This window comes from Phyllobates terribilis, unplaced genomic scaffold (genome assembly GCF_046119375.1).
Source record: "Phyllobates terribilis strain yellow unplaced genomic scaffold, ASM4611937v1 Scaffold_1__5_contigs__length_1240528914, whole genome shotgun sequence".
In the NCBI taxonomy this organism is placed as follows: domain Eukaryota; kingdom Metazoa; phylum Chordata; class Amphibia; order Anura; family Dendrobatidae; genus Phyllobates; species Phyllobates terribilis.
Window position 1 is genome coordinate 1,130,752,720 of NW_027362761.1, and position 27,802 is coordinate 1,130,780,521.

Sequence of the window (27,802 nt, forward strand, 5' to 3'; positions counted from 1 at the left end):
GGTGTGATATTCCACTCCCGGGTAAGGATGGAGTGTGGAACTGAGCTCGGTAGGCTGCATGCACTACACACATCCCATTTCCGAGGAACAGGCCGACGGTACTCCCACTTAGAAATGTGCAGGTACGACCGAGTCTGTTCCTGGCTGGAGTGGGAGGGGGGTGGTACATCCCATGTAGTGTAGGGGCAGATAGGGGGTGCAGTCTGGGTAGTGATAGGAGCTCATTGGGTGCTGGTCACCTGAGCTCACACATAGAGGGTGTATATAAGGTGGGCACCAACTAAGAACAGGGTCAGATGCAGAGAACAAGTCAGATGCAGAGAACAAGTCAGATGCAGAGAACAAGTCAGCAAGCAGAGGAGAAAAGAAAGACCCAGAGAGAGAGAGGAGAAGAGAAAGAGAGACCCAGAGGGGGAAACAGCAGGAAAGGACTCCAAGATCCCAACTTAAATCCCCGGGTGAAGAGTCGGCACAGGGTACCGGATCCCAAGCTGGTGGGGGCAGAAAACACACCCTAGCCAGAGACCGGAGACCGTGGGCAGCGTTTGCCACGGTCACCCATCACATCCACCCCGAAGGCACACCACATGAAGGGTCAGGGAACCCAAGGCCAAGGGTGTCCCAACAGAAGGCCCGAGGGAGCTGGACCTAGGTGGATCACTGGTGGGGGACGGCCAGAGAATGGGACAGAAGGAGAGCTCAGGGCCACGCTCCGGACTTGTTTGGGGGTTGGCTGGATCCAGGACCTGGTGGACGCAGCACGGCTCGGGTGGTCACTCGAAGCTGGAGTGACCAGTACAACATCTGCAGTAAGTAAACACCCTTAACTGCACAACCCGACTCTGTCTTCATTGCCGTCTGCACTGCACCACCACAACCCCCATCCTCTGCACCTGTCCCCCCTGAGGCTATACCCCTCCCGTTGGGGGTTATCCCACCAAGCTGCGCACCCACCATCAGCCTCAGCGGACCCTGCTGCAGCGGCGGCCACAGTGACCGCATCACAACGGGTGGCGTAGTCGACACAAAAGAACTCTTTATAACATCTGTAGGACTGCCACATAACACTGAGCTTGACGCCCTGGGCACGGGCCGGGTCACAGCCGCTCGGAGACTACAACCCCCCATCTGATCCGGTGCCGGGTATTCCCCTCAAAAAGGAATATGTCCCAGGGGGCGCGTCACTACACACGCAGCATGCTACACACACAGCATGTTGCACACACACAGCGTGATACCCATACATACAACATGCTACACACACAGTGTTTTACACACACACAACATGCTACACACGCAGCATGCTACACACACACAGCGTGATACCCATACATACAACATGCTAGACACAGAATTTTACACACACACAACATGCTACACACATAGCGTGTTACACACACACAGCGTGATACTCATACATACAACATGCTACACACAGCGTTTTACACACATACAACATGTTACACACACAGCGTGTTACACACACTTGCATTTTCTGCAGCCCATAATGTTGTTATTTTTCCATCGATAGACCTGTATAAGGGATTGTTTTTGCACATCATGCTGATGATTTTAATGAGTTCACGTTGCGATGAAGGGAATTAGGGCACCTAAAAAATGACAATCTTTTTTAAAATTATTTTAGCAATCAACATATGTGATTCCTATTTATTATATTTTATTAGCTCGAGCCATTGTACAATACCAAATATGCTGTTTTAAATTTTTGACCTTTTGCTATTTATCTTTAAGTGGGGGGGTAGGGGAATTCTAAAATAGATGACCACACAGGCTGGTCTTCATAGGAAACCTCACATGACAGACATAAGGGCCTTCAAAAGGTACCAAGCGGCCATGGCAAACGATCGGTGGTCCGCATCACGTTGGGTACCGATGGCCATCAGGAGTGACAGCTGCCATCTAAAAGACCAATGCCAATATCATGTTTGATAGCGTCATTCAAGAGATTAAACTGATGCAATTGGAACTACTATAGCTCTAGATCAGTTACTATTGGGTGCCTGCATGTTATACAGGAGGATTGGGCTCACAAGTGGATTGGGCTCAGCTCCTGAGGTTAGTGCCATCCAGTGATCTGGCCACCATCAGATTAGTGTTCGCAAGCTATGTAACCAAGAAATGACCGATAACCATGGTAACGAGCTGTATATTACATAATTAAAAATGTGTCCATTCTTTAATTCTTTGATTTTTAATAAGAGGTCAGTTTAAATCCACTTGTTTTCACAAACACTTTGCAATTTTAGCCATTTATTAAGACATGATAACTAGGGTTGAGCGAGTATGTTCTGTCCGAGTATGCTCGGGCCGAGCTCCGAGTATTTACAGCTGCTCGGTGATATGGTTGAATCGCTCCCGTGTGCATGATTTGCAACTATTTGACAGCTTTATTACTAGTGTTGAGCCACCCCCGTAGTGTTCGAGTTCGGTTCGGTTCGTCGAACACCCGTGTGTTCGTCGAACACCTTCGAACACCGTTAAAACCAATGGCAGGCAAACAAAAACACATAGAAACACATAGAAAACACCTTCAAAGGTGTCCAAAAGCTGACAAACTGCTCAGAAGACATAACTAACACATGGAAAAGTGACAAGTACATATAGTCATGCGAAAATAAAAGAGGTGGAGGAGTAAAAGGAGGGGGAGACACAGATATAGGCATGTCATGCCCTTCTAAATCCAAAAAGTGAGAAGCCGACACGGCCAGTCCGCTCCTGCCCGTGCCACCTCCGTGTCGCCGGGTTTGTGCCAGAGCCGCGGTGAACCCTGATGGCCAACCCCCCTCTCCCAATACTGGTGCCTGTCCGCTGGTGGGTCGAGCGAGCCCCCCTGTGGTGGAGGCAGCTCTAAGCTTTTTAATTTAAATTGTCTCTCTAATTTGAATGAATACACTTTAAATCCATTTACAAGGATCTATTGGAGGGCAAGTCTCATGCCAGCAGCCGCGTAATTCCAGCTCCAGTAGCGTCCACTAAAGCTGCTGCAGTTAAAAAGCTTTTATAAGGATCGAGCTCGGCTGTCCACCGCAAGGCATCCTACTGCCAGTCCCAGCCCCTATGCCTTGGGGTGCCTCCTGATGCTCTTCACTGAGTATCCCGTGGTCCCGAAGCATTTACTTTGAAAAAATGAAGTGTCCAAACTACAGGTGGTGTAGCTTGCTTAACAGCCGGGATAATCTGCTGACTAGCAGACCCTGCTACTAGGCACAAAGTATTTCCTGGGCTAGATGCAGTTAAAAATTTGTAATTAGATACTCTCGTTGGATGCTGAGAAAGCATTCCATAGAGTCTCCTGGCACGCCATATATGATTCTCTTAAAAAGCTTGGGGTAGGGGTCTAGGGGACCCTTTTATAGCCAAAATCACGGCCCTGTATCGCAATACGTCACCTAGGCTGAAGATAAATGGAACTGTAGCACCCTGAGGGCTCGGTTGCTACAGAGGTATTGCACCTCACCCAGAGGTGTGATATCTCACTCTCAGGTAAGGATGTAGTGTGGATCAGGACCCGACACCTGCATGCATTACACCATATTGCCGTGGGGCAGGGCGACCAATATGCCCCTGAGATGGGCACGACAGTCCCTGTCCCTGGCTGGAGTGGGGGGAGGGAACACTGAGGAAGGGGAACCCTGTAGTGCAGGAGCAGGGAGGAAGCAGTTCCTGGGTGCATTGAGAAGGGAGTATAAAAGGTGGGCACCATCTTAGTTCAGTGCAGAGAAGTCTGAGCAGAAGTGGCAGGGAGCAGGGGCTCTGCATGAGCTCTGCTCCGGAGGCGGGCCTAGTAACAGAGGCCCAGGCCTGGAAGAGGGAGAAGGAAGGAAGAGGAGCGGAGAAGGCTCCAGGAACGAGGAACGAAGGGATCTCAGGGGTGCGGACGGGCGAGTCGCCACCGCACGCCAGAATCCACCTGCGTGGAGGGGTCAGGCCAAAGGGGGAGACCGGTCCCCGAAACTAGTGGAGGCAGGAAACGACCCTCAGCTAGAAACAGGAGGCTGTGACATTTTATGTGGCGCAGCCCCTCGCTACACCCGCTAGGAAGGCACCACATAGGGTCAGGGAAACTGGCGCCAAGTTTACCAAGAGGAGGCCCGAGGCAGCCGGACAGAAGGGTTGGTAAGAAAGGCCAGACAAAGGACACACAAAGGGGGTCCTGTGAAGTGCTCCAAAGTTATCTGGGAGTTGTCTGAGCCCCTCACCTGGTGAGCACAGTACGACGTGGGCAGCCGTTACCTGCAGACGTGGTCTGGATAATAAGAACTGTGAGTAAAGGCCCTGGACTGCATCACTGACTCCGTGTCATTACTGCTGCTGCCCTGCACCATCACCCCCATCCTCCGCATACACTGCCCTGAGGCTATACTCCTCCCGTGGGGAGTTATGCTACGCTCTGCTGCACCCACAACACCAGCTTCAGCGGTCTGCCCTGGAGCGGCGGTTCACTCTGACCGCAATCCACGGGTGGCGTAGTCAGACATTTAAACATCAAAACCACATAAATAGTTCCGCCACTGGTTTGACCGCCCTGAGCCACGGAACCGGGTTGCCGCCACGGAGACTACAACCACCAGCATCCACCAAAAAGGGTCCGGCTCCGGGTGTCCCAAGGCCCAGGGGGCGCGTCAGAACATTTTCATCACCTTTCACAATCACCAATGGGACAAGGCAGGGATGTTCTCTGTCCCCTCTCTTATACATCCTAGTGACGGAGCACCTGCTCTCATCAATTCGCCATAACCCCAATATTAGGTGGATTGAGGTGGGAGGCACCGAGTACAAGTGCTCTCTATTTGCTGATGATGTCCTAGTATATATCACTCAATCACATATATCCATCCATGCTGTTATGGCTGAAATAGATCACTTTGTTACATGGTCAAATTTTAAAATCAATGCAGCGAAGTCTGAGGCCCTCGATGTCTCCCTCCCCAAATCCATATAGGATTCCATCCAGTCCAACTTTCCCTTTGCCTGGCCCTCACAGGGTATCAAATACTTAGGAATTCCTATTCATAGAGACCTCTCCCATCTATGTTATCTTAATTTTGGGCCCTTTATTGAACAACTCCATACAGACCACGGTTGGCAAGTTAGAACTGTAAGATTCACTACGTGAACCACTGGTGTTTTGTGGAAAAGCACATGTACACTGTGTTCCAAATTATTATGCAAAAAGTATTTAGGAGTGATAAGGGAAGAATTTGTTTGTTTGTCAGTTAAACTCATTGATGGTGATGTGTGTCAGGGCTCTTTATATCACTGTAAGCAATTGCAGACACCAGTGCTAATTAGTTTGTCAGGTGTGTCCAATGAAAGGCAAGACTACTTAAGAAGGCTCTCTCACATTATTCAGCAGCCTACATTTTCTGCCAAAATGGGAAAGAAAAAGGATGTGTCGGCTGCTGAGAAGCAACAAATTGTGGAGTGTTTAGGTCAAGGCATGACTACAATCAACATTGTGCGATGATCAGGATGAAGTGTCTTGGCAATCAAGAAGTATGTAGCTGATTCACAGTACACACGTGTGCGTGCTGATAAGGGCAAATTGAGGACTCTTTCCTACAGGCAATTACGTCAGGTTGAAAGAGCAGCGGCAAAAAAGCCTTGTCATAGCAGCAGACAAGTTTTTGAAGCTGCTGGTGCCTCCAACGTCCCCCGAACAACAAGATGCAGGGTCTTTCAGAGGTTTGCAGCTGTGCATACGCCATCCTGTCGACCTCCTCTATCCACTTCACACAAGCAGAAACGGCTCCAGTGGGCCAAACATTACATGAAGACTGATTTCAAAACTGTTTTGTTCACGGATGAGTGCCGTGCAGCGCTCGATGGTCCAGATGGATGGAGTGGAGGATGGCTGGTTGATGGACACCCCACGCAAACACGGCTACAGCGCCAACAAGGAGGAGGTGGAGTAATGTTTTGGGCTGGAATCATGGGGAGAGAGATTGTTGGCCCCTTTAGGATCCCTGAAGGCGCTAAAGATGAACTCCATAATGTATGTGGATTTTCTCAAACAGCACTTCCTGCCATGGTTCAAGAAGAAGAACCGTGTATTTCACAGCAAGATCATTTTTTTGCATGATAATGCACCATCTCATGCTGCACATAAAACATCTGCATCTCTGGCTGATATGGGCATAAAAGGGGACAAACTTATGGTGTGACCCCCATGCTCCCCTGACCTCTACCCCATTCAGAACCTTTGGAGCATCATTAAAAGGAGTGTCTATGATGGCGGGAGGCAGTTCACATCTAAGCAACAGCTCTGGGAGGGTATTCTGTCCTCATGCAAAACAATTGAAGCAGAAACCATCCAAAACCTGACAAATTCAATGGACGAGAGAGTTCAGAAGCTCCTTTCGAACAAGGGGTCCTATGTGAAAATGTAACATCACCTAGAATAAAGTTTTGAGTTGAAAACTGTTTGATTTCAGTTTCTAACAACCTGCTAATGCTTATAATTTCAAAAATGACCATTTTTTTGGTCTTTATTAAAATGAAAAGGTTGATCGAAAAGTTTGGGGGATCTAAGAGTGTGGCAACCCAGTAGTCATGATTACTTCGAATTCTGACAATATGAGGGTCATGCTGCAGGTAGTGCAGCAAGTAGGCACTTATGTGTCTTGCGCATCTCGGAGCCCCAAAATTATTTTCCGGGCTAGATGCAGCTAAAAATTATTTTTCATTTTAAATCTGGTGGAGCTTATTATAGATGGCCTAATAGGATCAGTGCTGCACACTGCTACAAAGCCCAAATTATTTTCCAGTCAAGATACAGATAAACATGATTAGTAATTTGAAAGCTTAAAACGGTTGGTAGGGTGATTTTAACCAATCATCAAGCTTTTACTCTCCCCAGGATGACACAGGGGTAGAAAAGTCATTTCGGATCCATGATTTGTTCATCTTTATGAACGTGAGTCTGTCTACATTATCAGTGGAGAGCCGCGTGCGCTTATCTGTCAGCACACCACCAGCAGCGCTGAACACACGTTCAGACAGAACGCTGGCTGCGGGGCATGACAAGATCTCCAAGGCGTAAGTGGCTAGCTCCGGCCATTTATTCAGATTGGAAGCCCAAAAAGAGCAAGGGTCCAGTGACACAGTCGTGGCTTCAATGTTTACTTGGAGATACTCCTGTACCATCGTCTCTAGGCGTTGACTATGTGTCAGACTTCTTGTCTCCTGTGGCCTTGCAAAGGATGGGCTAAAAAAGTGGTGAAATGATTCCGCAAAATTGATGTTACCACCAGATACTGTGGTTCTGTTACGGTTTGAGTGCTGAACACTTGACGGTCCCACGGTTGGCAAGTTGGAACTGTGAGATTCACTACGTGCACCACTGGTATTTTGTGGAAAAGCACATGTAAGATTCTGCAACAGTCTCTGCTGATACTCCTGCATGCGTGCATCCCTTTCTATGGCAGGAATAATTTCTGCAAATTTACTTTTGTACCGGGGATCTAACAGTGTGGCAACCCAGTAGTCAGGATTATTTCTAATTCTCACAATTCGAGGGTCATGTTGCAGGTAGTGCAGCAAGAAGGCACTCATGTGTGTTGCGCATCCAGGAGCACCAAGTCCCTGTTGTGTTGGTGGCGAGGTAACAATCATGCTTCCTTCCTCTGTCCTCTCCCCCCAACCTCGCACAACAGAAATGTGATCAAGGTCTCCCTCATCTGATGAGTCTTCCATCAGTTCGTCCTCCACTTCTTCCTGGGCTCCTGCACCTTCCTCACTAGTTTGGCTGCTACCATGCGCCCTGGTAAAACCATCTCCCCCACCCTCACATGCCTGCCGCCTTGGTGCTGCCGACCGTCTGGACCTTGCAGATGTTAGCCCTTCCGCATACAACTCCTCCTCCTCTACTTCCTCCACCTCCTCTTGTGCCACCACCTGACTCCGAATTCTGTTTAACATGTGCTCCAGCATGTAAATCACCGGAATAGTCATGCTGATAATGGCATCGTCAGCACTAAACATCTTCGTCGCCATTTCAAAACTGTGCAGAAGGGTGCATAGGTCCCTGATCTGAGACCACTCCTCCAGCGTGATTTGCCCCACCTCTGAATCTCGTTGGCCCAGGCTATACGTCAGAACGTATTGCACCAGGGCTTGTCGGTGCTGCCACAGTCGCTGCAACATGTGCAGAGTTGAATTCCACCGGGTAGGCACATCGCATTTTAGCCGGTGAAGTGGCAGGCCCAACGACTTCTGTAGAGATGTAAGTCGCTGAGCTGCGGGATGCGAACGGCGGAAGTGAGCACACAGCGACCGTGCCCTCTGCAGAAGGCCATCTAGTCTGGGATAGTGGGCTAAAAATTGCTGGACAACCAGGTTCAACACGTGAGCCATACAAGGCACGTGTGTGACATTGCCCCGGCGAAGGGCCGCACCCAGGTTTGCAGCATTGTCGCACACGGCCTTCCCTGGTTTCAGGTCCAGTGGAGACAACCATTCATGAAATTGGTTCTCCAGAGCTGACCACAACTCCTCAGCTGTGTGACTCACATTTCCCAGACATTTCAATGTAAAAACCGCCTGATGACGTTGAGCCCTACTGCCAGCATAGTAAGGAGGTGTGCAGGATCCCTTCTGCGCAGTTAGAAAGCTTGTGGCATGACCAGACAGACTTTGGGTGCAGGTGGAAGACCGAGAGGAGGTTGAGGAGGCAGAAGCAGTGGAGGAACTTTGACATAAAGAGGATTGACGCACAACTCGTGGGGACGGCAAGACTTGGACAGCAGCCCCTTGTCCTGCTGTCACCATAGTTACCCAGTGCCCAGTCAGCGACATGTAACGCCCCTGTCCATGCCTACTCGTCCAAGTGTCTGTGGTGAAATGCACCCTGTCACACACAGAGTTTCTCAAAGAAGCGGTGATGTTGTGTGCGACATGCTGGTGGAGCGCAGGCACACCTTTCTTTGAGAAGTAGTGCCGACTGGGCATCTGGTACTGGGGCACTGCGACGGACATAAGGTCTCGAAAATCCTCTGTGTCCACCAGGCGGAAAGGCAGCATTTCTGTAGCCAAGAGCTTGCAGATGGTGAAATTCAACCTCTTAGCTTTCTCATGGCTAGGAGGAAATGGTCTTTTACTTGTCCACATCTGAGGGACCGAGGGCTGGCTATTGTGCTTAGACGGGGTTGATAAGGGTGTCCCCGGCAAACTGCCGGTCTGTGAGGAAGATGCAGGCGGACATGTTAGGTTGCCTTGATCCAAAGGTGGTGCTATCGATGTCGGACAGCGCTCAACACCAGCTGCTGTTACCACCTCCAAAGAAAATGATGACCTGCCAATCACGCTGGCTGTTGCGGGTAAAGAGGTGGCAGGTCTGCGCCCCAAAACAGGTGTGACTGCTGTCCCCCCAGTCACAGAGGATGAAGAGGCCGCGGATGCACAAGATATGGCAGACGGTGGTTGGCCCGGCCGGCTAGGCCGCATTGTAGCACACTGAGCTTCCCACTGCAACTTATGCTTCATGTCCATGTGCCGGTTCATGCATGAAGTACTCAAACTATGTATTTTTTGGCCTCTACTTAGCTTTTGCTGACAAATGTTACAGATAACACGAGTTGGGTCATCTTTATCGATCTGAAAAAATGCCCAGGCTATGCAAGGCTTAGCACCCATGCGACCTGAAGAGCCACCACGACTTGTGGTGAGAGGCAGAGTTGTGTTTGAGGATGCAGTTGTTGACGTGCTTCCAGTACTACGTCTCTGTCCAGGAAGGCGCAACCTGACCTCGTCGTCACTAGCATCTTCCTCCACCTCCTCTGCTGACCTCATCTCTTGGCTGACTGTGGGTTGACAGTAAGTGGGATCTCCAACCTCGTTATCACACCCGTCGTCCTCAGAGCCAACCTGTTCCTGCCCTGACAAAAAACTAAAGTTGTCGCTCCAATCAGGTATTTGAGTCTTATCATCGTCTTCCTCATTGTCTCCACCAACAGGAGTTACAGTTTGGGAATGAGGGTCTACATTATGGTCAGAACCTTCTGCGTCTGGTCCTGGATCCGACTCATAAAGATTCTGGGCATCAGTGCAGATCATTTCCTCGTCTGGATTCACAGAAGCGCTGGAGTCGACCTCTGATTCCCAGGCTATAGTATGAGTAAACAGCTCTGCAGACTCAACCATCTGTTCTACCTCATACTCAGACGGGCAGCTGGAGATTTGGGAGCTGTGAGGAAGCAAGTGCGATTTGGGTGACACCTTTGAGGACTGGAGTATTTGTGATGTTGAAGTTGATGTGGAGGAGAGCCCACTTAAAGGAGCACTTGATATCCGTTGAAGCACCTGCTGTTTTTGTGCCTCAACTGGAATTTGTAGCGATTGGCGTGGCCGTAAGAAAGGGATCTTATCACATTGTCCGCTAAAAGAAGTAGACATTTTAGTTTGGCTGGAAGATGGTCTTTCTTCTGCACCTACCCCACGGACACAACCTTTTTTCCCCTTCCCAACACGCCTATTCCCCTTTCCACCAGCAGCAGGCCTTTTTCCACTCATTTTGGTGGTTAACTAATTCACAACTCTGGAGTTGTTTGCACAAAAAAACAATGGATGGGAACCGAGCAGAGCTGAGTGGCCAAACTGTGGTATTAGGCCAAAACTATTGGCTGGGTTAGATGCAGAAAAAAATTATTTTTAATTTGCAACCTGATGGAGGTCAGTATAGATGGACTAATAGACCAAGTCCCACACACTGCTAGAAGCCCAAATATTTTTTCAGAGCTAGATGCAGAAAAAAATTATATTCAGTTTGCAACCTGATGGAGGTCAGTATAGATGGACTAATAGAATGATGCTATGCCCAAAAGATTTTACTTCACTAGGTGCAGTAAAAAAATTGGTATTCTATACACAGGTGGTATATCTTGCAACACAGATAGGCTACTCCACTGACTAACACACTCTGCAATAGGCCAAAAAGGATTAGCTTTGCTAGATTCAGCCAAATGCTGTGAAAAAAACTTGCACAGCACTGGCACAGACCTGCCTGGCAAAAACTGATAGGAACTGATGTAACCTAGTCCTGAAAAGGACTCCAATTACAATTAGTCTTTACTCCCACAATCTATCTATTTAAGAGCACAGACCTGCTTGATAAAAGTCATAGGAAATGCTGTAACCTAGTCCTTAAAAGGACTGCAATCACAACTATTCCCTACTCCCAAGCTATCTGTATATTTGTGCGAAAATTGGCTTGAAATTAACAAGGTATAGCGCACACAGCAACAGCGGTGCCGTCTAACACGCAGCTGCAGCAGTGAGAAAATGGTGGCGACGGGGAAAATGGCTTGGTCTTATAGGGCAAGGACATGTGACATACACTGCCAATCACACATGCCCTTGCTTGTGTGAAAAAAAGCACTTCTCTCCGTGTGTGCGCTGCTGATAGGCTGACAGATTGCACCTCCCCACTGCAAATGAGGGAAAGAGAAAAAAAAATGGAGATCTTCATTGTTCCTGCAGAGATCCATCCCCTGCCCCTCCCCCCACCCCGCTGTACACTCAAACTGCGTATTAACATTAATTTTCATCATTACTGAGAAAAAATCCAGTTATGATTTTGGTGCACGAACAGTTATCGAACATAACCTCGAACAGCCGAATTTTTCTCAAATTGTTCGTGTTCGCCGACCGGCTCGAACACCGCCCAAAACAGCTCGAATTTGAGATTGGTGAACAGTTCGAGTAGAACAACGCTCATCTCTACTACAGAACAATAGGCAAGCAGCTTGGTGAGAAGGCAACAACTGTTGGCACAATTATTAGAAAATGGAAGAAACACAGGATGACTGTCAATCTTCCTCGGTCTGTGGCTCCTTGCAACATCTTGCTTCGTGAGGTAAGGATGATTCTGAATCAGCCCAGAACTACATGGGAGGACCTGGTCAATGACCTGAAGAGAGCTGGGACAACAGTCTCAAACATTACCATTAGTAACACACTAAGTCATCATGAATTAAAATCCTGCAGGGCACGCAAGGTCCCCCTGCTCACGCCAGCAAATGTCCAGACCCGTTTGAAGTTTGCCAATGACCATCTGGATAATCCGGAGGAGGCACGGGAGAAGGTCATGTGGTGAAGGATGAGATCGAAATTGAACTTTTTGGTATCACCTCCACTTGCTGTGTTTGGAGGAAGAATGATGAGTACCATGCTGTCCAAACCGTGAAGCATGGTGGGGAAAATATCACAATTTGGGGGTGCTTTTCTGCAAAGAGGACAGGATGACTGCACTGTATTGAAGGGATGATGGATGGGGTCATGTATCGTGAGATTTTGGCCAACAACCTCCTTACTTCAGTAAGAGCATTGAAGATGGGTCGTGGCTGGGTCTTCCAGCATGACGCTGTCCCAAAACACACAGCCAGGGCAACTAAGGAGTGGCTCCGTAAGAAGCATTTCAAGGCCCTGGAGTGGTCTAGCCATTCTGCAGACCTGAACCCAATAGAAAATCTTTGGAGAGAGCTGACACTTAATGTTTCCCAGCGACAGCCCCGAAACCTGAAAGATCTGGAGAAGATCTGTATGGAGGAGTGGGCCAAAATTGCTGCTGCAGTGTGTGCAAACTTCGTCAAGAACCACAGGAAACATCTGACCTCTGTAATTGCAAACAAAGGCTTCTGTACCAAATATTAAGTTCTGTTTTCTATTGTATCAAATACTTATTTCATGCAATAAAATGCTAATTAATTATGTAAAAATCATACATTGTGATTTTCTTTTAAGATTCTGTCTCTTCCAGGTGAAGTGTACCTACGATAAAAATTACAGACCTCTCCATTCTTTATAGGTGGGAAAACTTACAAGATCGGAAGTGGATGAAATACTTATTTTCCTCACCGTATATTGATCTTGGTGATTTCCAGAATTCCACAACTTTTCCTTCTTAGTGTTGCAATGTCAATGATGAAGAATGTGTAAATATATACTGTATATATACAGTACAGACCAAAAGTTTGGACACACCTTCTCATTTAAAGATTTTTCTGTATTTTCATGACTATGAAAATTGTACATTCACACTGAAGGCATCAAAACTATGAATTAACACATGTGGAATTATATACTTAACAAAAAAGTGTGAAGCAACTGAAAATATTTTGCCTTCACTCTGCGGTCCAGCTCACCCCAAACCATCTCGATTGGGTTTAGGTCTGGTGACTGTGGAGGCCAGGTCATCTGGCGTACCACCCCATCACTCTCCTTCTGGGTCAAATAGCCCTTACACAGCCTGGAGGTGTGTTTGGGGTCATTGTCCTGTTGAAAAATAAATGATGGTCCAACTAAACGCAAACCAGATGGAATAGCATGCCGCTGCAAGATGCTGTGGTAGCCATGCTGGTTCAGTATGCCTTCAATTTTGAATAAATCCCCAACAGTGTCACCAGCAAAGCACACCGACACCATCACACCTCCTCCTCCATGCTTCACGGTGGGAACCAGGCATGTAGAGTCCATCCGTTCACCTTTTCTGCGTCGCACAAACCAAAGATCTCAATTTTGGACTCATCAGACCAAAGCACAGATTTCCACTGATCTAATGTCCATTCCTTGTGTTATTTAGCTCAAACTAGTCTCTTCTGCTTGTTGCCTGTCCTTAGCAGTGGTTTCCTAGCAGCTATTTTACCATGAAGGCCTGCTGCACAAAGTCTCCTTTTAACAGTTGTTGTAGAGATGTGTCTGCTGCTAGAACTCTGTGTGGCATTGACCTGGTCTCTAATCTGAGCTGCTGTTAACCTGCGATATCTGAGGCTGGTGACTCGGATAAACTTATCCTCAGAAGCAGAGGTGACTCTTGGTCTTCCTTTCCTGGGGCAGTCCTCATGTGAGCCAGTTTCTTTGTAGCGCTTGATGGTTTTTGCAACTGCACTTGTGGACACTTTTTTAAAGTTTTCCCAATTTTTCGCACTGGCTGACCTTCAGTTCTTAAAGTAATGATGGCCATTTGTTTTTCTTTACTTAGCTGTTTTTTTCTTGCCATAATACAAATTCTAACAGTCTATTCAGTAGGACTATCAGCTGTGTATCCACCTGACTTCTGCACAACACAACTGATGGTCCCAACCCCATTTATAAGGCAAGAAATCCCACTTATTAAACCGGACAGGGCACACCTGTGAAGTGAAAACCAATTCCAGTGACTACCTCTTGAAGCTCATCAAGAGAATGCCAAGAGTGTGCAAAGCAGTCATCAAAGCAAAAGGTGGCTACTTTGAAGAACCTAGAATACAAGACATATTTTCAGTTGTTTCACACTTTTTTGTTAAGTATATAATTCCACATGTGTTAATTCATAGTTTTGATGCCTTCAGTGTGAATGTACAATTTTCATAGTCATGAAAATACAGAAAAATCTTTAAATGAGAAGGTGTGTCCAAACTTTTGGTCTGTACTGTATATATAGTGTGTGAATGCGTTGTATATCTTTTAGCATATCTTCTGTATACTTTGTATGTCTGCCTGGTAATATGCAGCTTAGTTGGCAGTTGGGAGGAAGGAAAGGGTTAATCCACCATTGGTTGACTAAAGAAATGTTCTTTTTTTCGCTTTTTTTCTTTTTTTCCCCTTTTCCCGGTCTAGTCTGGAGGGAGCACGTGATCCTCTGAATGACTGCCAGCCTCTTTCTTGTTGATCCTCCGGAGACCATCTGTGCTGGGGGCATTGATTAGAGTGTGTCTGCTGGGATTACATCTTTTCTGTTACCATGCCAACTAATCAGCTGATTTTCGGTTGCCATGGTAACAAAATGTCAGAGCTCAGCGTACGGCAACATGAATTCTGCACAACACAAAATGTTTTCCTAATTGGAGACCCTCTTGATTTTCTCTTTTTTTTTTTGGATTCTTTCTCTCAAGCGCGTCTTGCAGGGGAAGGCAACTTTATATTAAAATCCACGTTAATTGACGGTCTTATATGTTTCGGCCCTAAAATAGAAAATATCGCCTTCGAGGGAAAAATGAAAGGCAGCCTAGTGTGGTTTATATTCATTTTATGGTGCGGATTCTGGCTTTTTTTTTTCTATTCCTTTAAGCAATTTTTATTTTATTTTTTACATTTTTTTTCCCCATTGAGGCCGTGCTCTTCCAGCTATACGGGAGAAGTGTTTGTATAGGTCTCGCAGGTGCTTATTATACAAATAGATTATAGCCGGTGTGGGACGTTGACCTCTGACCTCCGCACGCCGCGTTCCCCCCCGACGCTGTCAGATGGTGAATTTGTGTAGTAAACCTTGAAAATTAATCAGCTCTGCGGAGAGATGAAAACTTTTTTTTTTTCCTGTTCCTATAGACTTGTAAACAGCTGACGCCATGCCGTACTATACCGGACAACAGGACAACTTCTTACCCTATTAAAGTTTGTAAAAAATGCAGAACTAAGAATAAAGTAAATTAAAATCAGATACCGACCTAAGTCCTTGGTTCCCCACAGCTTAAGTTCATTCAGTTTTTTCATTTGCAATGTTTAATGGTTAAACTAAAAAAAAATACTAAAAGTTCTAGAAAAAAAGCAAAATAATTATGGGTTTTCACATTTATAATTTTAGACTTTAACCCTTTACACCCCAAGGCTGTTTTCACCTTAACCCCTTTACCCCCCCAGGGTAGTTTGCACGTTAATGACCGGGCCAATTATTACAATTCTGACCACTGTCACTTTATGAGGTAATTACTCTGGAATGCTTCAACGGATCCTGCTGATTCTGAGATTGTTTTTTCGTGACATATTGTACTTCATGATTGTGGTAAAATTTCTTCTATATGACTCGATATATATTTGTGAAAAAATGGGAAATTTGGCGAAAATTTTGAAAATTTCGCAATTTTCAAACTTTGAATTTTCATGCCCTTAAATCAGAGAGATATGTCACACAAAAGAGTTAATAAATAACATTTCCCACATGTCTACTTTACATCAGCACCATTTTTGAAACATAATTTTTTTTTGTGAGGAAAATGTAAGAATTAATTCTAAAAACTGCACCCCCAAGGTGCTGAAAACCACATTCAAGAGGTTTATTAACCCTTTAGGTGCTTCACAGGAATTTTTGGAATGTGGAAGAAAAAAATTAACATTTAACGTTTTTTGATAAAAATAAAAGGTACCAGGAAAAAATGCACCCTGAAATTTGTTGTGCAATTTCTTCTGAGCATGCCGATACCCCATATGTGGAGGAAAACTATTGTTTGGGAGCACAACAGGGCTCAGAAGGGAAGGAACGCCATTTGACTTTTTGAATGCAAAATTTGCTGGAATAATTAGTGGATGCCATGTTGCATTTTCATAAGGGTAACAGGAAAAATTGCACCATACAATTTGTTGTGCAATTTCTCCTGAATATGCCGATACCCAATATGTGGAGGAAAACTACTGTTTGGGAACACAGCAGGGCTTGGAAGGAACGGAGCGCCATTTGACTTTTTGAATGCAAAATTTGCTGGAATAATTAGCATTTGAAGAGCCCCTGATGTGCCTAAACAGTGGACAGTCCCCACAAGTGACACCATTTTGGAAACTAGACCCCTCAGGGAACTTATCTAGATGTGTGGTGAGCATGTTGAACCCCCAGGTGCTTCACAGAAGTTTATAACATAGAATTGTGAAAATAACAAAAATCACATTTTTCCCACAAGAATGTTCTTTTAGCACCATTTTTTCATTTTCACAATGGTAACAGGAGAAAATGGAATTGAAAATTTGTTGTGCACTTTCTCCTGAGTACGAAGATACCCCATATGTGGGGTAAACTACTGTTTTGGCGCACGGCAGCGCTCAGAAAACTTTGATGTAATGGTCTGCTGGTGTCATGTTGCATTTGGAGAGCCCCTGATGTGCCTAAACAGTGGAAAACCCCCACAAGTGACCCCATTTTGGAAACTAGACCCCTCAAGGAATTTATCTAGCTGTGTGCGGAGCACCTTGAACCCACAGGTGCTTCACAGAATTTTACAACATTGATCTGTGAAAATGAAAAACAATATATTTTTTCCATAAAAATGTTGGTTTTGCCCCCATTTTTTTATTTTCAGAAGGATAACAGGAGAATATGGACTCCAAACTTTGCTGTTCAATTTCTCCTGAGTACGCCGATACCCCATATGTGGTTGAAAACTATTTTTGAGGCACAGGGGAAAATTCAGAAGGGAAGAAGCGCCATATTGGAGTTCATATTTTGCTGGACTGGTTTGATGGTGCCATGTCACATTGGCAGAGCCCCTGAGGTTCCAGAACAGCAGAATCCCCCTTAAGAGACCCCATTTTACAAACAACACCTCTCAATGTATTCATCTAGGCGTGCAGTGAGCATGTTGACACCACATGTGCCTCATAGAGTTTTATACCATTGGGGAGGTGAAGAAAGAATAATTAAATTTTTACGACCAAAATTTTGTTTTCGCTCCAAATTTTACATTTTCACACTGGGAAATTGGTACCAAATGGCACCAAAAGTTGTCACACGATTTCTGCTGAATGTAGAAATACCCCATATGTGGCTGTACAGTACTGTTTAGCCACACAGTGAGACTCCGGAGGGACGGAGTGCTATTTGCCTCCTGGAGCGTAGATTTTCCTTGAATAGTTTTGAGAACTCCATATACAGAGCCCCTAAGTGCTAGAAGAGCAGAATCCCACCTCAAGTTACCCCACTTTGGAAATTATACCCCTTTGGGAATTTATCTACAGGTGTAGTGATGATTTTGATCATGGGTGTTTTCCAGAAACAAGCAGTAGTGGATGTTGCTGAGTGAAAATTGCAAACTACCAGTACGTTATGCCTAGCTCATGCTTCTGGAGACATGCACCCATAAATTAGTTGGGCTCTACAGAAATGCCAAACATGTGGATGCTAACTGCAGTTTAGGCACGCTCTTGAACTCAGAAGGGAGGACATTTGGATTTGGAAGCACGGAATTTGCTGAATTTCTTTTGGGGGTCAAGGGCCATTTAGCTTTTCCAGAGCCTTTGTGCTACCAGTATCATGGAAGCCCCCTATATTTCCGTTAACAGATGACAGACCTGAGTGGGGACTTGCTTTTTTTGTGGATTGAGTCAAAGCTTTTATTGTGATCCAAAATGTTTTGTAAAATGTTTCCATTTATCAGGCGCTCTACATTGAGCACTGATATTGAGGTTTAAATTTAAATCTCCAAGAGACGTAATTCAGATGAAACCCCCGAGGGATCTATTCACTATAATGAGGCAGCAGAATTACTCTGGACTCCGTCTGGCCTCTGTACAGCATTATCCCTTTTTTTCAGAGGTGCACAAAACTGTGGCCGACGGCACTTTTATGCGCGACTAATATAAAGGCGGACACCATCAGATCATAGGCCAGACGGTGTCCACAGTGCCTCCATCTGCCTCATTATAGGGAATCTTACACCGGGGGTTCCATCTGAATCACGTATTTCAGAGATTTACGCAGAAACCCCAGTGTAAGTGCTCAGCATAGAACACAAGATAAATGTGTGCCGCGCCTTACTGCGATCTTTGGGAGGCAGAATGAACAAATCAACAGCAGTTGTGTGGTATGAGTGAATAAATAAAATAAATAAATTAGACAACTTCATTCTTCGGGTTTGTGTGATTACAGTGATACTAGATTTATATCAGGTTTTTATGTTTGACATCTGTCACACACTAAAAGACGTTTTTGAGAACTATAATTTTTCCACATTACTGCCAACAGAGTCATATGAGGGCTTTTTTTTTGTGGGATGAGTTGACGTTGTTATTGGTACCATTTGGGGAGACATGACATTTTTTGATCCCTTTCTATTCCAATTTTAGGGAGGCAGAATTAACAAAAACCAACAATTCAAGATTTTTTTTTGTTATACCGTTCCGCATGTGGTAAAATTGATAAAGCAGCTTTATTATTTGAGTCAGTACGATTACAGTGATACCACATTTATATAGTTTTTTTTATGTTTTGGCACTTTTACACAATAAAAACTTTTTTTGTAGAAAAAATCATTTATTTTTGCATCACTTTATTCTGAGAGCTATAACTTTTTTATTTTTAAGCTGATGGAGCTGTGTATCGGCTTTTTTTTTGTGGGACAAGATGAAGTTTTCAGCTATAGCATTTTTATTTACATTCGTCTTTTTGATCACGTTTTATTCCACTTTTTGTTCGGCAGTAAGATGATAAAGCATCGTTATTTGCCCCTTTTTTTTTTTTATGGTGTTCACTAAAGGGATTAACTAGTGAGAGAGTTTTATAGGCAGGGTTGTTCGGGACGCGGCGATACCAAACGTGTACTTTTATTGTTTATTTTTTTTTACATGATAATATTTATTTATGAGTACAATATACAGTACAGACCAAAAGTTTGGACACATCTTCTCATTTAAAGATTTTTCTGTAATTTCATGACTATGAAAATTGTACATTCACACTGAAGGCATCAAAACTATGAATTAACACATGTGGAATTATATACTTAACAAAAAAGTGTGAAACAACTGAAAATATGTCTCATATTCTAGGTTCTTCAAAGTAGCCACCTTTTGCTTTGATGACTGCTTTGCACACTCTTGGCATTATCTTGATGAGCTTCAAAAGGTAGTCACTGGAAATGGTCTTCCAACAATCTTGAAGGAGTTCCCAGAGATGCTTAGCACTTGTTGGCCCTTTTGCCTTCACTCTGCCGTCCAGCTCACCCCAAACCATCTCGATTAGGTTCAGGTCTGGTGACTGTGGAGGCCGGGTCATCTGACGTAGCACCCCATCACTCCCTCTTGGTCAAATAGCCCTTACACAGCCTGGAGGTGTGTTTGGGGTCATTGTCCTGTTGAAAAATAAATGATGGTCCAACTAAACGCAAACCGGATGGAATAGCATGCCGCTGCAAGATGCTGTGGTAGCCATGCTGGTTCAGTATGCCTTCAATTTTGAATAAATCCACAACAGTGTCACCAGCAAATCACCCCACACCATCACACCTCCTCCTCCATGCTTCACGGTGGGAACCAGGCATGTAGAGTCCATCCGTTCACCTTTTCTGCGTCACACAAAGACTCGTTGGTTGGAACCAAAGATCTCAAATTTGGACTCATCAAACCAAAGCACAGATTTCCACTGGTCTAATTTCCATTCCTTGTGTTCTTTAGCCCAAACAAGTCTCTTCTGCTTGTTGCCTGTACTTAGCAGTGGTTTCCTAGCAGCTATTTTACCATGAAGGCCTGCTGCACAAAGTCTCCTCTTAACAGTTGTTGAAGAGATGTGTCTGCTGCTAGAACTCTGTGTGGCATTGACCTGGTCTCTAATCTGAGCTGCTGTTAACCTGTGATTTCTGAGGCTGGTGACTCGGATAAACTTATCCTCAGAAGCAGAGGTGACTCGTGGTCTTCCTTTCCTGGGGCGGTCCTCATGTGAGCCAGTTTCTTTGTAGCGCTTGATGGTTTTTGCAACTGCACTTGGGGACACTTTCAAAGTTTTCCCAATTTTTTGGACTGATTGACCTTCATTTCTTAAAGTAATTATGGCCACTCGTTTTTCTTTACTTAGCTGCTTTTTTCTTGCCATAATACAAATTCTAACAGTCTATTCAGTAGGACTATCAGCTGTGTATCCACCAGACTTCTGCACAACACAACTGATGGTCCCAACCCCATTTATAAGGCAAGAAATCCCACTTATTAAACCTGACAGGGCACACCTGTGAAGTGAAAACCATTTCTGGTGACTACCTCTTGAAGCTCATCAAGAGAATGCCAAGAGTGTGCAAAGCAATCATCAAAGCAAAAGGTGGCTACTTTGAAGAACCTAGAATATAAGACATATTTTCAGTTGTTTCACACTTTTTTGTTAAGTATATAATTCCACATGTGTTAATTCATAGTTTTGATGCCTTCAGTGTGAATGTACAATTTTCATAGTCATGAAAATACAGAAAAATCTTTAAATGAGAAGGTGTGTCCAAACTTTTGGTCTGTACTGTATGTATATATTTTTATTATTTATTTGTGTTTTTTTAAACAATGTTTGTATAATTTTTTTGTTATTTTACCTTTTTACTTAGTCCCAGTATGGGACTTTCACTTTCTGCAGTCTGATCACAGTTATAAGTCATAGCAATGCAGGATCACTGCTATGCCTTATATCTGTCAGCCCTGCAGACACAAGTTAGTTAGATCATGCACTGCATATGATCTAACTACCTTGCTATATGCGGGGTAACCCGGATGTCGCCATGACGACATCGAGTTATCATGGCTACGATCTGGCTGCCGCGATGAAGTCGCGGGGGTTCCGATCCAAGAGCAGAGGGGCTTCTGTCCCTCTGCCTGCTTGCTAAATGTTGCGATCGCTGGGTGTCAGCTGTCAGAATCAGCTGACACCCGGCAGCAATCGCGCCACAGCCTCTGTGCGCGCAAGATCGGCATGACGTATCCATATGTCCAAGATTGTTAAGTATCAGGCGACCTGGAGGCATAAATACGTCTAAGGTCGTAAAGGGGTTAATGATGTTGTTCGTTTTGATCGATTACCTTAAAATTCCTGTAATACAGCACTTCTTAATCCTAACCTGCATAATATTACATTATTAAATTGCAAGTCGCTTTGGATAAGGTCTATTTGAGCTTTCCACTTCTTGCCACTGGGAGTTTTTGTCCATTCCTCAAGGCAAAACTGTTCCAGCTCCTTCAAGTTAGATGGTTTCCCCTGTCAAACAGCAATTTTTAAATCTGACCACAGATTCTCAATTGGATTAAGGTCTGGGCTTTGACTAGACTGCTCCAAAACATTTACACATTTCCTGGCTTGTACTTCTCAATAACTTTGGCCCTGACTTGTTTGGAGATCTCCTTGATCTTCATGGTGTTTGGTTAGTGGTGCCTCTTGCTTAATAGTGTTTCAACCTTTGTGGCCTTTCAGAAAAGCTGTGTATATACTGACAGACCATGTGACACTTAGATTGCTCACAGGTAGACTTCCTTTCACTAAGCATGTGACTTATGAAAGTAATTGCTTGCACCAGACATTTTTAGGGGCATCATTGCAAAAGGGGTGAATTCATATGCACATGCCAATTTTTACTTATTTGATCCCATACATTTAATTTATGCCTATATTTTTATCACTTCACCAACTTAGACTGTTTAGTGCTGATGCATCACACACAAATCGGATTACAAAAATAATTAAACACCGGTTGTAATGTAAAAAAATAGGTAAAACGCTGAGGGGGTTAATACTTTCGCAAGTTGCTGTAAATTGAACCAAACCAAATCACCGACATTTTTTCTTTGCATTTTCAATGAGTGTTTTTTTACTCCACCTATACAAATAAATGTGATATATTACAAAAATCCAGAATATTTACCATCTGCTATCTGGTCCCAATAAAGAGGTTGTGCCATCAATGAGCAATCTTTTTTCTTTAAGACTAGGGACCCCCAGAAAATCAGCTCATATTTCCATTTTGCAGGGAAATATATTGTCTCATTGCGGTCATTCAAGTTAAAATACATGAATTGCTCGGTTCCATTGCAGTAGTTAGTGGCTGTAAGAGAGAAGTAGCCGATGGGGCAGGCAGGTGTTACCAACAGCCAGAAATTCCTGTTCAGGACATAAAATTAGACGACTTCTTTTTGCCCAGTCCCACAAAAAAATGGATGATTCTGTGATGTTTTTTGAAGCTGGAAACAAATAAACAGATTTTATAATTGTGATACTCATCAATTTATAATTCGCTGTGAATGTAATTAATGTCTTTATATTAAAATTATGGTTTGTAAACATATATCATATAAAGCTTAAAGGGGGTGTCTGACCTTGGGGTACAAGTCTGCAGTCACTCGATGTGACTGCAGTCTTGTGAATCCTCACAGTATGCACAGTCAGGATTCTCCAGTGCCGCCACCAAGAGTGGGTGGTCATGTGACTACAAGTTGGACACATTCCAACTAGACGTATCCGGCTTCACTCAATTTACTTGCATTAAGCATAGCCGCGCATGTTTAGTTGGCACGTGACCGCATGTATGCAAATTGCATACTTGTGGTCACGCACCCACTAGCTCCTGGAACTGGCACCAAAGGATCCTGACAGTGCTCACAGTGACCGTAGACTTGTATCCCAACCCCTGTAATAATTTATTTTGGTTGTCCAACCAATCCATAAAAATGTTCACTGTCCATGATTCTTTTTGTTAAGCTGTCCAGAAAAATTAAAACTCAACCTCCTATATTACTGGATTACCAGAGTATTAAGTCCTCCATACAAATGAGAATAATGTTGACCAAGCCCATCAATATCGATGGGTTTTATCCGACAGTATAATATTCTGGCAGACCGATCGTCATGGGGAGATGTAAAATATTTCGGACTGACGATCGCTTTGTTCTCTCAGAGATAAATCACTGGCTGAAATATCTGGTGACAGCTTTCTCTTAGAGAGAGAAAAAGGATGCATTACACTACCAAAATGGAGGCTTTTTCATAGAGAACACAGGAGTGATCGGCCAAACAAGGTCTCCTAAGTATGGGAGAGACGACCAAGATGGCTGTCGGCAAAACGATCGTCCGCAGTTTTGTTTGGCTGACAGACATCTAATGTGTATGACTGGTTTTACTGTATGTTAATCGGAAGTGGAACTGCTTGCGATAAAAGTTGCCAGCGTACGTCTTGACTTTGTCCTTGACTTGTTTGGAGCACTAGTCTCCCCAAAGTTATGCAATGCTGACTGTACAGCATGACCACTTACCAGTTGCATCAGCAAGTCTAGGAGTGGGAAGGAAAGCAGGATGAAGGGTGTGCCAAGAGGGGATTCTTGATATGTAGCCAATAAAAAAAAAGAAAAACAAGTACTTTATCCATGTGATGTCCTAGAGAAATGCAAAACAGCATGGCCAACATTAGTGCTGCATTAAAATGCTTTCATATCTGATCAGAGCTGGTCAGAGATCCTGAGCTTTCAGAACTCGAGATCACAGTTCACCTCCTGTAGAGACTTTTTTCTCCCCAGGTTCACGAAATGATCAATGTGTTTGCTCTAAAGTTGAATTATTAGTCATCTCATAGCTAATGCAAGTTGTACCGATTTATTTATTGCATGTTTAATTCTTGAGATTTTTCCAAGAGTAATCAAAAAGTCCTTGATAATTTAACCATTGTGTTTCACATTTTACAAAAATTTACACAACTAGTAAATTAATTTGATGGAGCATTACATGTAAGTCTATATTTATTTCTGACTTATAGTGTTTGTCTTAGGATTGTTGAACCTCGAGTCTTTGTAGAAAATATATCGAGCAAATGTGAAATTCCAAAGGAATTTCTTTTCTGTTCTCCACAGGGAAAAATATATTGTAGGTGTTAATAAGCAGTGTTCAGCATGAAAGATCTAGTGAACAGGCATGTGTGGCAAGGCACGCTGAGCTATGTGACTGCCGGCTTTTAATGGAAAGGTGATAATGATGATCAAGGTATATTTATTAAGCGAAAATGACATTTTGTGATTTTTTTTTGTAAATTTTATGGGAATACAGCATCTTTGAGTCCTACAGCTGAATTGCTAAGACCATGCATGTACTTATGCTGGAATCATGTTCTATAATCTCCTGTGGATCTTGACACACAGAATTGGTTACAGTCATATATTGATATTTTTGATGTTTTTCTAACTCTCGACCTGTTTAACACACAACAAACCATGTATTAAAGGGGTTTTCACCATGAAGAATAATGGATCATAACGGATCTACAAGAGGTCATAATTGAACATAAAAAAATCATCAAAATGTGTCAAAACGGAAAATGAAAAGAATTTATACTTGTGATTCCTGTTTTTCTTCACTTTTTTGCCCATATTGCCACAGCATCACAGCACTGTTCCTGCACGATGTGCCTAAGATCCCAACTCCTACCCTATATCTTGACCTCACTCTTGATCCTGGATATTTTTCCTGACTCCTTCCTTTTCAATTGTCCACCTTATGCCTATGTTCTTCTTCTGGCTCAACCCTTGTTTTTGTTCTGGACTATGCTCCCATCTCATCCATCAGCTTTTTGCACCCTGACTAGAGATGAAAAAACTTCCTGATATCCATTTTTGAAAGATTCGATCAATTTTGATGGCAGAATGAGGCCGCGGTCACATAGGGAGGCGACACGCATTATTGAAGTCATGTGATTGCATGACAACAATGACTTGTCTCAGTACCGAGAAGAACTGAAGACTGGAAATTACAAAATTTTTTAGCTTGCTAGAATACAAAAATTTAAGGAAATTCGAACTAATTTGACTTTTTTAAAGAAACATTCCTTCTATCAAAGTTGTTCTCTTAATATATTGCAGTCATCATACTATACAGCACTGTGTACTTACAATTGCTCATTTTGCCTTTCTACCCAGATAATTCTTCTCATTTCTCTGCTGTATGTAGAAACAGGAAATCTCTTTTCCCTGCAAAAATCATTCCTCTCTTCAACCCTTGACTCAGCTGCTCCCTCCTCCACCAGCCAGGGACTTTTGCGTGACTTATTACTCATACATGGAAAATTGATCTGCTGTTTCAACATAGAGTTTAGAAGCATTCAGCTAGTCGGTTATTAATCACATAGAGCAAGTAAAGCAGCTGGGTCAGGAGTTGAAGAGGTGGTGGAGCTGGCTGCCAGGGACTTTACACTGATGTAGAACTGTTGTTCTAATGATGACTCATGCAGGGAAAAGAGAGACTTCCTGCTTCTACATAGAGCTTTGAATGATTCAGCTAATCAGTTTTTAATCACGTGATGTCATAGACCTAATGGAAAAGAGAAGAATTAATTGGGTAGAAAGGCAAAATGAGCAATTGTAAGTGCACAGTGCTGTATAATATGATAACTGCAATATATTAATAGGATAACAATTTTGATGGGAGGAGGAGGAGGAGGAGTGTTTCTTTAATGATTGATTTGCCCATCTCTAATCTTGACTATTCTCCTGATAATAACAACCCTTGGCTTCTCTCCTGGAGCATAACCTAGGGATCTGAGCATAAAAGTCCATATATTCTTATAAGGTTGAAGGATAAGAATTTCTTAGATTACTCATGCCGGTCTAGACAACACAAAGCCAATTGTGGCTTAGAGAATCCACATCTCCACTAAGAAACGTTACATATAATGAGATCCTATGGACTTTGATGGGCACCATACAGTCCCAGATCTTCCTGGGTTTTTCAGAGCCATGAAATGGATGCATTATATTGACTCATGTAAAAGTCATTAACATTTATAATTATGTCAGTATAACATACATTCTAAAACATTGCATCATAGAGCATCTGCCTTTATTTCCTATCAGGTCGTTTTATTATCTACTGTAAGAATTGAATTTTTTTGGCCTCCTATCAATTGCCAAATTTACAGCACCAATAAATAAGGATGCGGCCAGTAAATGGCAGGTCTCACCCTCACATTCCACCAGATGACGGATCTGGCAGATTCCCTATGTGAATTCCCAGTGCTGTCAACAAGAGTTAACAAGTGAAAACAATCCATCTGCATTTGCGGTATCCAGAAACGAAGCCTCTCGTGTAGAGAACATTCTTCTAATGAATCCCGTAAATGAGAGCAGAAGAATCGCTCTGAAAATCAAAATACCTGAAAAATCACAAAGTCAAGACGATGCTCCAGTATTTCTTGATTTTACGTCTGCAGATTCTCCATGATGCTTCATTACACAGAGACTATTGATCAGTATTTTTCACGCTTCCCTTCAGGAAATCCTAGAGGGAACAGAATTTTATAAATAAGTGAAACATATCCACACTCTGCTTAGCACATTAACTTTTGTCTTAAAAAAAGATGCCTTTTCTCAAAAGAAGCTTCCCTCTAAAACGTAGAAAATAAAACCAGTATTCGTTCTATCAATTTAGTAATTTCTGATATGTGGCAATCTCTAATAGTAATTATAGTGACTAGTGTTGAGCGAGTATGTTCTGTTAACCCTTTCGCCGAGTATGCTCGGGCCGAGCTCCGAGTATTTACAGTTGCTCGGTGATATGGTTTAATCGCTCCCCTGTGCATGATTTGCAACTGTTTGATAGCTTTATTACATGGGAGAAATGTGTAAGAAATAGACATTCCTCACATGTATTAAAACTGTTAAACAGTCGCAAATCATGCACACGGGAGCGATTCAACCATATCACCGAGCAGCTGTAAATACTCGGTGCTCGGCCCGAGCATACTCGGAACAGAACATACTCACTCAACACTATTAGTGACCATAGATGCTGTCAGACAACTTGCCACAGAGCTTGAAAGGTATATAGTAAATAATTTCATTAAAAAAATGGCGTCACTCTGTTAGACGTCTCTCATGCTATATGTGTCTGTGTAAGAATGTATTGAATTCTAGTGCAGCCTTATTCACATATGTCCTTCCTTGCCTATCCTCCTGGCTTGTGATAGCCTGAAAACTGTAGCCCGAGAAAAAGAAGTTACTCTGTTTTATGTTGATTATTCTATATGTGTCTGCATGAGAATTTATTAAATCTATAGTATCATAAGAAATAGTAATCTTATTGAAATTTATGGCAAGATAAAACAGGGAACCTTCTTCTTGACTCCATCCATTTCTGTTTCTGGGTAGACGTTGGTGTTGTCACTAGTGATGAGCGAGCATGCTCGCCGAGTATCTTCAGCATGCTCGGGTGTTGTGTTTTAGTCACTCCCTGCTCATAATTTGTTCGACAACTTTAATACATGTGAGGAATGCCTAACAAATAGGCATTACTCACATGTATTAAAGCTGTCAAACAGTTGGAAAT

The 27,802-nt window shown here is 43.6% G+C and overlaps 1 protein-coding gene and 1 long non-coding RNA gene across 4 annotated transcripts in view; one reads left to right on the forward strand and one right to left on the reverse strand.

The window, feature by feature from the left end:
* Positions 1-27,802, forward strand: part of LDB2 (LIM domain binding 2) — a 548,527-nt gene that overhangs the window by 413,283 nt on the left and 107,442 nt on the right. The gene's annotated exons all lie outside the window — the stretch shown is intronic.
* Positions 22,322-26,755, reverse strand: LOC141172713 (uncharacterized). Its single transcript, XR_012252528.1, has 3 exons — positions 26,631-26,755; positions 23,749-23,813; positions 22,322-22,680 (listed from the first exon to the last, which is right to left on the reverse strand). It is a non-coding gene; the product is annotated as an uncharacterized lncRNA (long non-coding RNA).